Source organism: Myxine glutinosa, chromosome 7 (genome assembly GCF_964187855.1).
Source record: "Myxine glutinosa chromosome 7, kmMyxGlut1.1, whole genome shotgun sequence".
In the NCBI taxonomy this organism is placed as follows: Eukaryota; Metazoa; Chordata; class Myxini; order Myxiniformes; family Myxinidae; genus Myxine; species Myxine glutinosa.
The window spans coordinates 41,869,525-41,883,961 of record NC_136267.1 but is presented as its reverse complement, the minus strand read 5'-3'; the positions used below and the strand labels follow the sequence as shown (position 1 = coordinate 41,883,961).

The 14,437-nt window shown below is 50.8% G+C and overlaps 1 protein-coding gene across 2 annotated transcripts in view; it reads right to left on the bottom strand.

Annotated features, from left to right (window-relative positions):
* CCDC14 (coiled-coil domain containing 14) overlaps window positions 1–14,437 on the bottom strand; it is an 80,429-nt gene that overhangs the window by 34,548 nt on the left and 31,444 nt on the right. The gene's annotated exons all lie outside the window — the stretch shown is intronic.

The window sequence follows — 14,437 nt, the reverse complement described above, 5'->3', positions numbered from 1 at the left end:
CGGGAATTCTGCAGTGGACGACATCTTCTGGCATCTGTTCATCGCCTTCTCACCAGCGGACGCCGTCTCGGAGGAACTTTCTCGCCGTAGGACGCTGTCTTGGGCAGAGAAGTGAATAGCCTCGGATCCCTCCAAACAACCGACAAAGGATAAGCGAATAGCCTCGGATCCCTCCAAACAACCGAAAAAAAAAAAAAAAAAAACGTGAGTATTTGTACGTGGTATTTTTCTCATTGGCAATTTGATGTGCGGGTGATATTGCGTAGTTTGTGTCGTATTTCCCCAACAGAGCGTTGTGTTTGAGCGTTGTGTTTGAGGTTGTGTTTTGTGCCTGGTCGTATGATAACTCGTAGCCAAGCTATGTCGACCAGGGAAGTGAGAGTTCAACCTGATCATGTTGACAGTCACGTGGGTGGCGAGGTGAGCGACGCAAGCAGCCTTGACCCGGTCACTCAACCCGAGATGTTAGGAAGCGATCCCATCATGACTAAATGCATGCGTTCGCCCTTCTGGACCGGGCTGACTCCGGTTCAACAACTTGACATGTATAACAGGGAGAATGACAGGGCAGAGGCAGAGCATGCGGCAGCAGAGACGGCAGCAGAGAGAGAGCATGCGGCAGCAGAAGCTGAACGCGTCAGAGAGCATGAGTTGCGAATGTTGACTGAACGACTGCGGGCAGAGGGGTCTGCTGCAAGAGTCCCGGAAACTGTTCATGTTCGTTTGCCGGACTGGACGGGAGACACGAAGCCAGAAGCGTATCTGGAGATGGCGGAGAAGTTGTTGGCTGCCGGTGGCATTGATGAGAGCTTGTGGGTCGGCCATCTTGTGAGCCATCTATCTGAGAAGGCGAGGGAGGTATATGCGAGGATGGCAACCGAGGACGCAAACAGATACAGGGCATTGAAGGCCGAGATTTTGAACGCCTATGCGGTGTCCGCATGTATTTATAGGAGAAATTTTTTCAGCTGGACTCGTGAGTCCAGTCAAACCTATGAGGAACATTCGCGGGCCTTGTTGGAACAGCTGCAGAGATGGTTCAAGGGGAGCAAGGTTGAGTTACCTCAAGCGGTGGCGGAACTCCTGGTGCGTTACCGTATCGATCAACAGCTTCCGCCTGACTTAGCATTGTTTCTTGTCGACAAAGACACTGCTTCCTTGGCAGACTGCGTCAACCTTATTGATAAACATGTTTTGGCGTGCAAAATGCTGCAAGTCACGCAGTCGCGTCGTAAGACGGAGGAGTCTGCGATCAAGACCGCCCCCCGTCTGCCCGGCGGCTGGATCGAGGGGAGGGGTTCTCCGATGCCCTCCACTGGTGGCGGTCGCGAGCCGCAGACCAGGGCAGGGCCCTGGTGCGATTTCTGCAAACGCGTGGGGCACGGTGAAAACCGCTGCTTCTCTAATCCCGCTAGTCCGGCCTACCGAGGCAACCCTCCTGTTAAGTCGGAGGGAGATCAGTGGAGCTCATCCGCCGGGCCCTCGCACACGACGGTGGCATCGGTGACCGAGGTCACTGCCACCGAGGCTAATTCCATTCATCCACTGTACCAGGATTATTCAGGGACAGCCTTAGTGGGTGGCCCTGATTCGATGCTGAAGTTTGAGGCCCAATACCTTCGGGATACTGGGGCGACACGGTGTGTTCTCCGGGCGGGGGTAGTTCCGGCCTCTCAGATGCGTTATACCGGCGAGTATACCCTCCTTCGGGGCATTGACCGGGTTCTTGGCCGGTATCCCCTTGCCCTCCTCGAGGTCCGGAGTGACATTTTTAAGGGTCCAGTGACCTGTGTGGTGGTACCCTACTACCCGATACCCGGGGTCTCCTTGCTGATTGGCAATGATGCCATGGCCAGGGAGGAGTCATTGACTCTGACCTGTGGGGGGGTCACTAGATCCCAGAGTAAACAGGCGGAGAGAGTGGCGGAGTCAGACATATCTTCACTCTGGCCCGAGGAGCCTAGCGCCTCGACTCCAGTTCCCGACGGTGACGTTGCGTCAGCTGAAGTCCACCCGAGCCTCCCGTCCAGCCACCCTCAGGTGCCGTGCTCCTCAGGGACCGCTCCCGCCATGTCGCGATTCAGCAGGAACGCTAATGCTAAGGTATATGTGGGAACCCTGGGCAATGGAGCAGCGAAGGCCGAGCTAGGGAGGGTCTTCGAACATTACGGACCACTCCGCAACGTATGGGTGGCTCGAAACCCACCTGGATTTGCAGTTGTTGAGTTTGAAGAGCCACGAGATGCTGAAGATTCGGTCAGAGCCCTTGATGGAAGGTTAATTTGCGGATCGCGTGTGTGCGTCGAGATGTCGAATGGCATGTCGCGGCGGCCTCGTTTCAGACGCCCTTTGGTCCGCAGGCCTTTCGACCCGAACGATCGATGTTACCAGTGCGGTGAAAGGGGTCATTACGCATATGACTGTTGTTCTCGACACCGGAGGAGTACCCGCCGCTCTAGGTCTCGGCCCGTTCCCTTCCTGTCAACGCTTCCCCCAACTTGAGTTTGGCCCCCTTGCCTCTCTATTGTGCTTGTGTGAAGTGTAACTCTTGTAGGGTAGATATTCATGTGGTGTATGGTGTTAACTATTGTGTGTGGAAAAAAAAACCAAACTGGTTCATTGTTAACCTGTTAATGCCTGTTAATGGCCTGTGCGTTAATAATTGCGTTATTGTTGCGCTATTGCGTTGCGTTGTATTGTGGCGTTGTTGCGTTATTGTTGTTAATAAGTGTTAATACTTGTTAATGGCGTTAATTGCCTGTTAGCGATTACCGCCATCATCTTGCCATGTGATTTGCACCTACTACAAATACTGGTTTTTAAAAAAACGCCGTCTATTCGACGGGGTTTTTACTTAGGGGGGGAGGACTGTGAGAAACCACCGGTGAAACCACCTGTTCTCACGACCGATTTGGTGCCCCGCCCACCGCGTGACGTGGCATCCTTGGAGCCTCACGCGATCGGGGGGGAATTCGGCACGTGATTGGTGGAGGGGTCAGAGAGCGCGGTCGCCATCTTATGCGACGCACACGGCTCGAAGGCTCCGAGTGGGAAATATCATAAGGGTTTTCCTTGAAGCCTCCGGACAGCCGAGTTGGGCTGGTCGAATACCGTTCTGTATTTTACGAGCGAGGAACTCCAGAAGAGAACGAGTGATTCCCGGCTTCGTGTTGGAGCTACTGGCCGACCGTTCCTGGCGGCCTTGTGCGGTATTCCATCCTGTTACCCTCCGAGTCCCGGAGGTCGTCGATTGGAACCGCGAGTGATTGCCTGCTTCGTGTTGGAGCTACTGGCCGACCGTTCCTGCCGGCCTTGTGCGGTATTCCATCCTGTTACCCTCCGAGTCCCGGAGGTCGTCGATTGGAACCGCGAGAGATATTACCTGCGTCCTGGTTGGAGCTCCTGGTGCCGACCGTTCCTGCAGGCTTTGTGCAGTATTCCATCCTGTTACCTTTTATGGTTTTGTGATCGAGCCAATAAATAATCGTGCCTTACCCCTAGAAGGCCGATTAAAACACAATTGTGTTTATTGAGTTCTCTTTTGTTCACTCCGTGGACTACTTGAAGCCCGGACATTAACGTCCGTATTCCGTGCTGGGATACATTCCACAGACGGGATCGCGACAATATATATATATATACGTATATATATATATATATATATATATATATATATATATATATACATATATATATATATATATATATACATACATATATATATATATATATACATATATATATATATATATATATATATATACATATACAGTGGTACCTCGGCTTACGAGTTTAATCCGTTCCGTGACGGAGCTCGTAAGCCAAATCGCTCGTAAGTCAAAGCAAATTTTCCCATTCAAATGCATTGAAATGCTATTAATCCGTTCCAGCCTCAAAAAAAAAACACCAATTTTTTTTGTTAGGTGCTTTTAAATAACAAAAATGTACTTTATAAATAACAAATAATGTATAAACAAGCACGACCTCGTATATACTGTACATAATACAAGAGAATGTAAAGAAATAAACTGGTTTTATTAAGCAGAGGAGAAGAGCATGCCAGGTGAGGTGTGCGTGTTGTCGACTTGGCGAGGCAGTACGATCGTACTCCTTCTACGATATGTACGATTTTGAAGCAGAAGGAGTCCATAAAGGCTATAACGCCAGCCAAGGGCGTTACGATTATTTCAAAGCTCCGGACCTCTATCCATGAAGATATGGAGAAGTTGTTGTTTGTGTGGTTGAAGGAGAAGCAGCTCGCAGGAGATACCGTGACCGAGAGCATCATGTGTTTGAAAAGATTGAAACTCGGATATCGAGCACGGACCACGAGGTGTTTTTTCTTTTTTCTTAATCTCGGTTTCAGTGAACTTTTGCTCTGTGCTCACGTGTACTGTACCTGTACCTGTAATGGTACGTCAGAGGATGGCACCTGTTGTCATCATATTAAGTGCAAGATGTTCTGCATCGTAAGTTGGTACACCGTGGTCTTTCGGCGGTGTTTAAGCCGGCCGTCTTGGCTTCTGTCACCATTGGCATTGAGTCTTTCGATGTAGGTAGGTCGTTGTGTGCCGGTGCCTTGGCCGAATTCCTTCATTGCTGCATTGTTAGCTCACCTGGTTTTTTATACCACATCTTTGGTTATCGGACCAGCGAATGACGTCATCTCCAAAGTATGGCTTATTCTCACTTGTCTTGGACGATCTTCTACTTCTAGCCTTCCACCGTGCATTTGGTGTCCACTGTACTTACTGTACAGTGCCTGGTAAAATTGATGTAATGGGTTTTTGACCGTCAACGCCATGAACCGTCATGAACCGTCATGAACCGTCATGAACCGTCAACGCCATGAACCGCTAACACTCAAAAGCCCATTTATCGCGCCTTATAAAGCAAAACGCAAACCGAAAGCCATGCCTCTCAAGCGAGGCGTGCTTCCGTGGTCACGTGATCCACAGGTGTAGCTCATTATACCCGCACGCGCGACACGCTTTGGCGGTCACGTGACCAGCCACTCTGGAGGCGGGGATCCCCGCCGATGACGTCACCGGCTGGAGCAAGGAGATTCCTCGCTCATGTATTTCGACGATTGCGTGTTTTATATCCAAGCAGAGATGCTTTCACGGCAAGATAACCACGTGACCGGAACCGGAAGCCACAACCGGAAAATTCAAAAAAAAAATTTTTTTGAGCTCGTACATCGGATCTCGGCTCGTATCCCAAAGCAACAAACCGCCCGAGCGACGGCTCGTATCCCGAAAAACTCGTACGTTGGGGCACTCATAAGCCGAGGTACCACTGTATATATATATATATATATACATATATATATATATATATATATATATATACATATATATACATATATATATATACATATATATATATACATATATATATATACATATATATATATACATATATATATATATATATATATATATATACGTACATATTGTTGCGGATTCGGGGGTCGGCGCTCCCGTTAACAAGGGGGGGTTAATCCCCTTGTCTTTTAAGCTGGCCGTTCCCCCAACCCTAGAAGTTATAACGCTCCTTCCGGTCGGGAGTAGCCAGGGTGATTGGTCAATGAAGTCCCAAATACCTGAGTGCTACCCCTGGCCGTGAAGCAGGGAGATAACTCCTGCTCGGACCGCGGACAAGATGGAATTTGCCGAGCGGTTAGCAATCCGAAGCCCGAGCCATTAACAAAAGGACTAAACCCGATTAAAGCGGTTCCGAATCGTGCCACAGGTACTCAATGGAGAGAAAAGTCGAAGACGATCGAATAAGGAGGAAACAGAAAGAACAGGGCAATTTATTCACAATTTGTACAATTAGAAGAGGAAACGAAAGAAGGAATGTACAAGAAGAGGAAGAAGCAGACACAGGGCAATCCTTAACTATACAGTCTGAGCTCAACAAACCCCGGACAAAACAAACAGACTTACACGGGAGATGGTATTGGGTTGTAATGGTAGGAGAAGGGTCCAGGCAGATGGTCGGCGTGGGCTCCGGCTCCGATCCACGTTCCAGCTCCGCGGCAAAACCCGGCAGGTAGCGCTGCTCATATATTGTTGCACGTGAGCGGGCCTTATTTGGCGGGGTTCTTATATCGGGGAAGGTATTCGACTTTCTCTCTCTCGTAAGAGCACGCCCACGCCCTCTCCCGCAGCTCTCAACGACCTCTCTCTCCCAACTCTCATAGGAAGCACGCCCTCTCTCGCAGTGGCCTCCTCGCGCAGTTCTCCTCACGCAACTCTCTTCACGCCACTCTTCACCCAACTCTCTAAGTAGTCCGTCCGCGGTGCTTATATCGTGCGCGTTGAAATCAAGCCGCGTTTCATAGGGCTACGCCCATGATTGAGCTCACCTCAGCCCTGGTTGGTCGCGAGGGCTCACCGACTCCACCCTTGATGACACATGGACGGGGCCACGCCCCGCTCCGGGCGCTCCTCCCCCTTCTTCTCCAACGTTGTTGGTTGACTAGACTTCTGGATACAGGCACATTTGTCAGTTGCTGCCACTCAGCCCTGAGCCGATTAGCTGACTTGGAACGGCCATTGCGGACTAACCGGTGCAGCTGGCGATCATCTCTCCTTGTGGTTCTGCGGGGACATCCTGACCTCGGATTGGAGTAGGGACACCCCTCTGAGCATTTCGTTTCAGGTTCTTTGACACCTGACCTTGAGTGATGCCATACTGCCGAGCAATAGCACGCTGTTTCATGCCGGGATTTCGTAAAGCCACCACTCCATGACGAACAGCATTGTCGAGTTGACGGACCATCTCCAGAGGAAGCGGCAATAACTTTTGTAGACGTGCAGCAGTTGTTTTCCACTAATACAGAACGCAACAACCCTTATATACCCGATTGTGAAGCCAATCGTCAAATGTACCTGTCCGTACATTTTGTCACGCCACCCGTGATATAATCCTGTTGTTGACTTCTTGCTGCGACAGACAATCAGTGACATGGTTCTTCTAACAAAGAAATCACCGAAGCATAAAAGAAACTCACTAGATTGATATACTGAGTTCAGAAAGTAAACCCAAGTCAAAAAATATATATATTCCATATTAAATGCCAAGTCTGTGTATATATATATATATATATATATATATATATATATATATATATATATATTGTTGCGGATATGGGACTTGGCCTCAATATCCGCTTGTAAATACTCCCCTATTTCCCCAATACTCCCCAACTATCCCCAATCCCCCATTCCCTAGTCCCATTGTCTGTAAATAACACTCTGTAGAACCGACCTTCCCCTTTTTCCCCCATTAAATGTCGTGCCCAGGTCCACCGCATCTCACGTAGACAACTTTCGGACATCTTGCTAGTTATTCTTAATCTATGTCAGTTAAGGACTCGTTTCCATTAATTCTGACTCTTCGTTGCACCAGAATGTGATTGTATGGCACCAGTAGTGAGTTTAGGACCTCCCCTTACCTCCTCCCATCTTCCCCATGAAACAACAACTACAACAACAACAACAACAACAACAACAACAACAACTACAACTACAACAACTACAACTACAACAACAGAGGAGATTGGGGGCGGCGCGGCGCGGGGAGTGTGCGTCCTCACTGCGGCGTGGTTAGCCACCATTGCCCATGCGCTCCACGGGGTTACCACGAAGGGGCCGGCTGTCAGCTCCTCGTCAGGGGCGGAGCCGGTAACCCCCCCGCACCCAATAAGAAGGGCGGACCGATTCCATCTGGGGCGGAGCTAACTAGCCGAGGGCGTGTCACTCCCCGCCGGATATACGCAGCGACTTACCGGACGTGACGTCAGATGCGCCCCGAGCTTGAAGAGGAAAGAACCAGTCGCGACCTCCGAGCGCTGTGACCTCCCTGCATCTACTGGACCGTACTGTACCCTGTCCTTGAGCCAAGAGTGCACCTTGAGCCATCGACTACCCGCCTTTCCTTGCCATCAATCCCCGTGTGAGTCAGCCTTGTCCCGTTTATCTGTCGTCTGTCGGGGCTAGTATAAGACCGTGTTTAAGTGCCTATCTTCCTATGCTGTCCCTCTCATTCCTGTAATCTAACCTTCCGCCATAATATAACCTCCTCCGGAGGTCTTGAGAACCGTATCCCTGGTGTCGTGTCATTTTAATCCCAGCCGTTGTGTCCTTTTCCTTCATTGATCTAGCATAGCGCGACTTAGTCAACGTTCGAGCATAATCGGGTAAACGTGCAGGCGCGGTCATACCAAACCGCTCAGTAAACCAACATCCACAACCGCGTCTGTAACAATTGGTGTCAGGAGTGTCGGATTCGGACCTGGGACTAAATTCATTTAGCCCAAATTTTGGAACACCAATTGTACCACTAGGGTAACAATTGGTGTTGGGGAGGTAGAATTCGATCCGGAGCGCGTTTCCCGCGCTCGAAATTATAACGGCGAAATTTGATTTGTTTTACGGAAATAAAAACCCGAATTTTGAAAGTCGCGCTATGGCGGATCAAGACAGCTGGGGTCCGGTAGGGGAGAGTGAGGCAGGGTCGGTCCAGGACCAAATTGAGGGACGCGAGGAGAGCGAAGCAGCGAGGGTAGCAGACGCACAAAATAGCGTCGTTGCGCCCGACGTTGCGGGGGCGCAAAATGGCGCCTCGCTGGTCACCGCGCCCGCGACCGTGGCAGCGCCCCTGGTGGATTCGAACCTTTTCCTCCTGCAAATGAGGGCCCTTATGGAACAAATGGGTGAGCAATTGGGAGACCAAATTAGAGGTTTGAAAAGCAGTATGGGACAAATGGGGAACCGGATGGAGGCTCAGAATGAGCAATTGGGGGTAATGGGAAACGAAATGGGGGTAATGAGGGACGAAGCGAGGGGTACCGGAGAGGGGTTAGACAATAATTTTAAGGGATTAGACGAGAAATTTGGGAAATTAGACAATAGATTAGGGGAAATGCAAAAGGGGTTAGAGGGGTTAGAAAACAGGATGGAAGGCAAATTGAGGGACATGAGGGACCAAGCGGAAAGGGAAGTTAACCAAATGGGGCAGCAGATAGAGGGGGTCAGAATGGGGGTAGAAACCAAACTGGATGCTCACAGGGAGGAAATGGAGCAGATGAGGGTGGCATCTGGGCAGGAGATGCAAGTGATAGGAGAGGAGATCAGAAGAGGAGTGAGTGAGGAGGTCGGAGGAGTGCGCGAGGAGGTGAGGCACTGTAAGGAGCGCATGGAGAAGGAGGTGAGAAAGGGGACTGTAAAATTGCAAGGGGGTATAGAGGAGTTGACGATGGGAGTAGAACAACTGACAGTGGGACAAAAGGAGTTGGGGGACCAGGTATAGAAGAACACAGCGGTAATAGAGGGTTTAAAATCGACGCAGAAAGAGATAAAAAAGGACGTAGGGGTAATTAAAAAAGAGTGCCAGACGGTACATGAGGACTTGACGAGAAAAATGAACAAGGTGGTAGAGGTGATGGAGGTTAAAGAGCGGGAGGTGCGGGAGCACATAGAAAAAAATAAAGTGGAGTTAGAGGAAGAACTTAAAGGGGCGCACGAGGAGATGAAGGAGGTGAAACAGAAATTAGAGGAAGTGGAAGAAGGGGTGAGCGAAATTAAGAAGCGACGGAGAGAGGATAAGAAGGAGATAAAAGAGGAGGTAAAAGAATTGGTCCAAAGTCTGTGTTCGGATCGTGATGATGTGCTCATTAACCGGATGAGGGATTCGCAGGTGATGGAGGAGAAGCGAAGAGGAAGAGGACCCGGTGTAAGTGGTGACCAATATGGTCGTGCGTATGATGCGCCAGGGGATTTAAGAAGCTTGGGGGTCGAGATAGACCCGGGTGTTCGTGAGAGGCCGTTGGTGAAGTGTGCGACAGGTCTGGTGTGCGAAAAAGGAGGTGTGCGAGAAAGTCCGACTCTGGGGTGCATGAGGAAAGAGTGCGCTGTCAAGAGTAAGGGTGAGTGCGCTGTCAAGAATGGAGGTGAGAGTAGTGAGAGTGACAAGGAGAGTGAGTTGGTTGTGACAGGTGAGCGAGGATGTACACCTGGGATGGAAGGATGCACACCTGGAATGGTAGAGCGTGAGTGGGAATGCACGCTGGAGTTGGTGGTGAGGCACGTGGTTGGGTGTGCGAATGAGAGCACACCTGTGATTGTCACAGAGGAGGTGACCGAGGAGGGGGTGCGAAGAGGTGTGTTGGTGAGGTGTGCTACCAACGAATGTGTGCCAAGGTGTTCGGTGGCCAGGTGTGTGACCAAGGCTGTGAGTGGAATGGGTGTACCTGGGTGTGTAAGGAAAGGTACGAGGAGCATGGAAACGGCTGGATGTGTGAGCAAGGAACGGGCTGCGGGGTGTAAGCATGCAGGTGAGGCATCGAAGGTAACCGGGTTAGAGGTTAGGTCGACTTTTAGCCGAATCGGGCCCTCGGTGCGTGCTGGGCCTCGCTTTGAACGGCCGCGTCCGTGCTCCACTAGGCGGAGCGGGCAGCCCGATAGAAAGGGTCGTCATGGCGACCACTTTTTGTTGAGGCATTCCGGCAGGTCGAGATAGGGACATTGGATGGCTCCACGCCGAGATGGTGCGTGGGATCTCGGCCCGGGTAAGCCCCCGTCCCTGCCCCGAATGCCGGACGCATCCCGCCGCCGGCACAAAACAACCAGCATCCATTGCTTGGCTTTACGAAGCCGGGCTTTGGACAGGAATTGGCGCACCGAGAGGCATTATTGAGTAGACTGGGTGATGAGGTTAGTGTTTTGGACCCAAAATTAGAGAAAAACAAAATTTGATGATTGGCAAGGGATTGGCAGTAGTGATTGGCAGATGATGGGCAGTGATTGGCCAAATTTTTGATTTGTTAAAATTTGATGTGCAAAATTGGTAGTGAGCGATGGGCCCGGTGGGTAAGGGGGGCATCCCTGCCACCCTTCCCATAGTGGGGCAAATGCGCTATAGCTTATGGGGTGTATGGCAGTGAAAACTAGCCCGGGTGGGTTAGGTTATATTGATAGGGATCTAGCGAAGATGACAGTAGGTAACGTTAAGATTAGTTAGTGACTGATACCTGTAGTGGGGACGCAGGTAGATTAGTATGGATGATAATGACGAGGGAGCGCAATAGTTTAAAGGGACGACTGGGAAGCGCAAGTTTCAGAGGGGAGTAGTTAGATGAGATGATGCCGTGTGTGTGTGAGGATGGAACAGGTGTGATTGCACAGGTGTGCAACTGGACAGGTGTGTGGAGCAGTGTGTGAGTAATGAGTGTTGTGGATCAGCGCGAATGCGCTTGGGGAGAGAAGGGTGCAGGTGGCACCAGGTGTGAGAGCACAGGTGTGCAGGTACAGGTGTGTGGAGAGAGTTGGAGTAAGTGGTACGGAGTGGTGTGCATGGTGCGAAGGTGTGAATGGGGGAAGAGTGGACCCCCATCACGGATACCCGGGGCGGGTAGTGTAAGTGTTAGGTAGAGGGTACAGGTAAATTGTGGTTGGATATTGGCATCTGTGGTGCGGTTGCAGAATGGTGTTGTGAATGGGTGCATTCGTGTTGTGGAAATGGCTGGGCGTGTAGCCTGTTAGTGTGTGTAGTTGGTTTGGGCACTCCACCACTGTGAGGATGTCGGCCAGGTGAGGCCGCAGGTGGGCTCTGGGAGCCGGTAGTTGTGAGTGGGTGCCTGAGGATCCCGGGTGTGGATCGGGCAGCCCAGTGCCAGAGAGGGCACCGAGTGGGGAGAGCGCCAGAGGGCCTTCCTCAGGTAGTTAGGTTAGGGTAAGGAGCAGGTAAGCTCGGAGGCAACTGCAGTGGTGGAGGTGTGCAGGTGGGTAGACCCGCTGGGAGAGGTACACGCCACAGCCCAGAAATTGTGCGAGGGCACCGGGAGATGAATCGGGGGAGTGAGACCCCAAATTGAAAAGCACCACAGTTTGGCCAATGGGAATTGGTTTTTAGAACCCATAGTGTAAGAGGGCCAATGGTTGGCCGGAGAAAGACCCCGGGTAGTGTAAAGTTGTTAAAGTCATTTAGGAAATAGTTAGGATTGATGAACCTGTCGCACCATACGCAGCCACTTACCTGTGGTGATGATGATGACTCCACACCTGTGTTTTCTTTGTTCTGTGTGCAGGAAATGAGAATTGCTGTGTGGATTGGTGAGACGCATCACGACGTGGATGAGACATTGGGGTGATTCCATCTCTCCCTCCTTAGGAGGGACTGATGATGAATTGGTAATGGCAAATTTTGATGTTCAGTTGGAGATGGCAAATTTTGATGAGAGTTGAAAATGGCAAATTTGATTGGTTAGGAGGGAGAGAAGACGAATTTGGTATATGGGAGGAACGGGGAAGACAGTAGGGATGTTTGTTGATTTGTAAAGTAGATGTTTATGGGTAGTGTTGTGTTTTGTGGATACAGTAAGGGGTAAGGGAGGGGCCATGTAGGTTACCTGGTGGGGGGGGGGGCGTACGGTAGGAACGTACCTGTCTCACCTGGTTCCCATGTGCCCCCAGTGTGCATCATCTTATATTGCGTGCACTTTTGCGCCCTTGCCACCTTACTCACTTGTTTTCTTCTTTTGTCTCCCACCTCCGAGGATCTGGCTTTGGGGCAGAGAGAGAGGAGAGAGAGGTGCTGGCTCCGCAGTTGTGGGCCTGCACTTTCGCTGCTTGCTGCCTGGATCGATACACCATATGGACCGCAATGTTTGTGGCCACCCACAATGGACCGCAGTTCTTTTGCGGCCAAGCACCACCCATGGATGGACCTATGGGTCAACGTGGCACCTATGCCAAACAGGTGAACCACTAATAGTTGGCCCCCTGACGGCCACAATAAAGAAATGGACGCGGTTGGCGCCTTTCTTTATTTCTAGGGAAGCAAGAAGGCCAAGTGCACCACACGAAGAGCAAGAGACACCTGCAGGGTTAGGGGTTGTTGAATTTATTTTATTGTTGAACATTGATGAACAATGGTGACTGCACCGGATGGTGCTGACTGTGTGATGGGGTGGTGCTTTTGGTGCAGGGAAGGGGTGCTCTGCACATTATTAAAGGCCTTAAGGCCACAGAGCACTCGTGGGTTGGTGTATCGATGCTGGCATGCGTGCTCTCTCTATGCATAACATCTGCATGTGTTCCTCCAAAAACAGGTCCTGGATCGTAGTGTAAATAGCAGCGTAGTCTTGTAAATAATGCTCCCTACCGGCTGTATGTTTAGTTTGCGAATTCTTTCCGCGATTCGGTTATCCTGTGGGTGTGTTTCTGTGAGGAGAAGGGTGCAACGTCGCAGGGGGACATATTTACTCATTTGTGAATATCTGTAAAACTGTCGCACTCAGGGTAGAGTTAATAGTAGAGGGAACTACATCTGAGTGCCACACTAAAATAGGTAAAAATTTATCGGGTCGGGACGCCCCGAGGGTAGAGAAGGGTGCAATGTTGCGGATATGGGACTTGGCCTCAATATCCGCTTGTAAATACTCCCCTATTTCCCCAATACTCCCCAACTATCCCCAATCCCCCATTCCCTAGTCCCATTGTCTGTAAATAACACTCTGTAGAACCGACCTTCCCCTTTTTCCCCCATTAAATGTCGTGCCCAGGTCCACCGCATCTCACGTAGACAACTTTCGGACATCTTGCTAGTTATTCTTAGTCTATGTCAGTTAAGGACTCGTTTCCATTAATTCCGACTCTTCGTTGCACCAGAATGTGATTGTATGGCACCAGTAGTGAGTTTAGGACCTCCCCTTACCTCCTCCCATCTTCCCCATGAAACAACAACTACAACAACAACAACAACAACAACTACTACAACTACAACAACAGAGGAGATTGGGGGCGGCGCGGCGCGGGGAGTGTGCGTCCTCACTGCGGCCTGGTTAGCCGCCATTGCCCATGCGCTCCACGGGGTTACCACGAAGGGGCCGGCTGTCAGCTCCTCGTCAGGGGCGGAGCCGGTAACCCCCCCGCACCCAATAAGAAGGGCGGACCGATTCCATCTGGGGCGGAGCTAACTAGCCGAGGGCGTGTCACTCCCCGCCGGATATACGCAGCGACTTACCGGACGTGACGTCAGATGCGCCCCGAGCTTGAAGACGAAAGAACCAGTCGCGACCTCCGAGCGCTGTGACCTCCCTGCATCTACTGGACCGTACTGTACCCTGTCCTTGAGCCAAGAGTGCACCTTGAGCCATCGACTACCCGCCTTTCCTTGCCATCAATCCCCGTGTGAGTCAGCCTTGTCCCGTTTATCTGTCGTCTGTCGGGGCTAGTATAAGACCGTGTTTAAGTGCCTATCTTCCTATGCTGTCCCTCTCATTCCTGTAATCTAACCTTCCGCCATAATATAACCTCCTCCGGAGGTCTTGAGAACCGTATCCCTGGTGTCGTGTCATTTTAATCCCAGCCGTTGTGTCCTTTTCCTTCATTGATCTAGCATAGCGCGACTTAGTCAACGTTCGAGC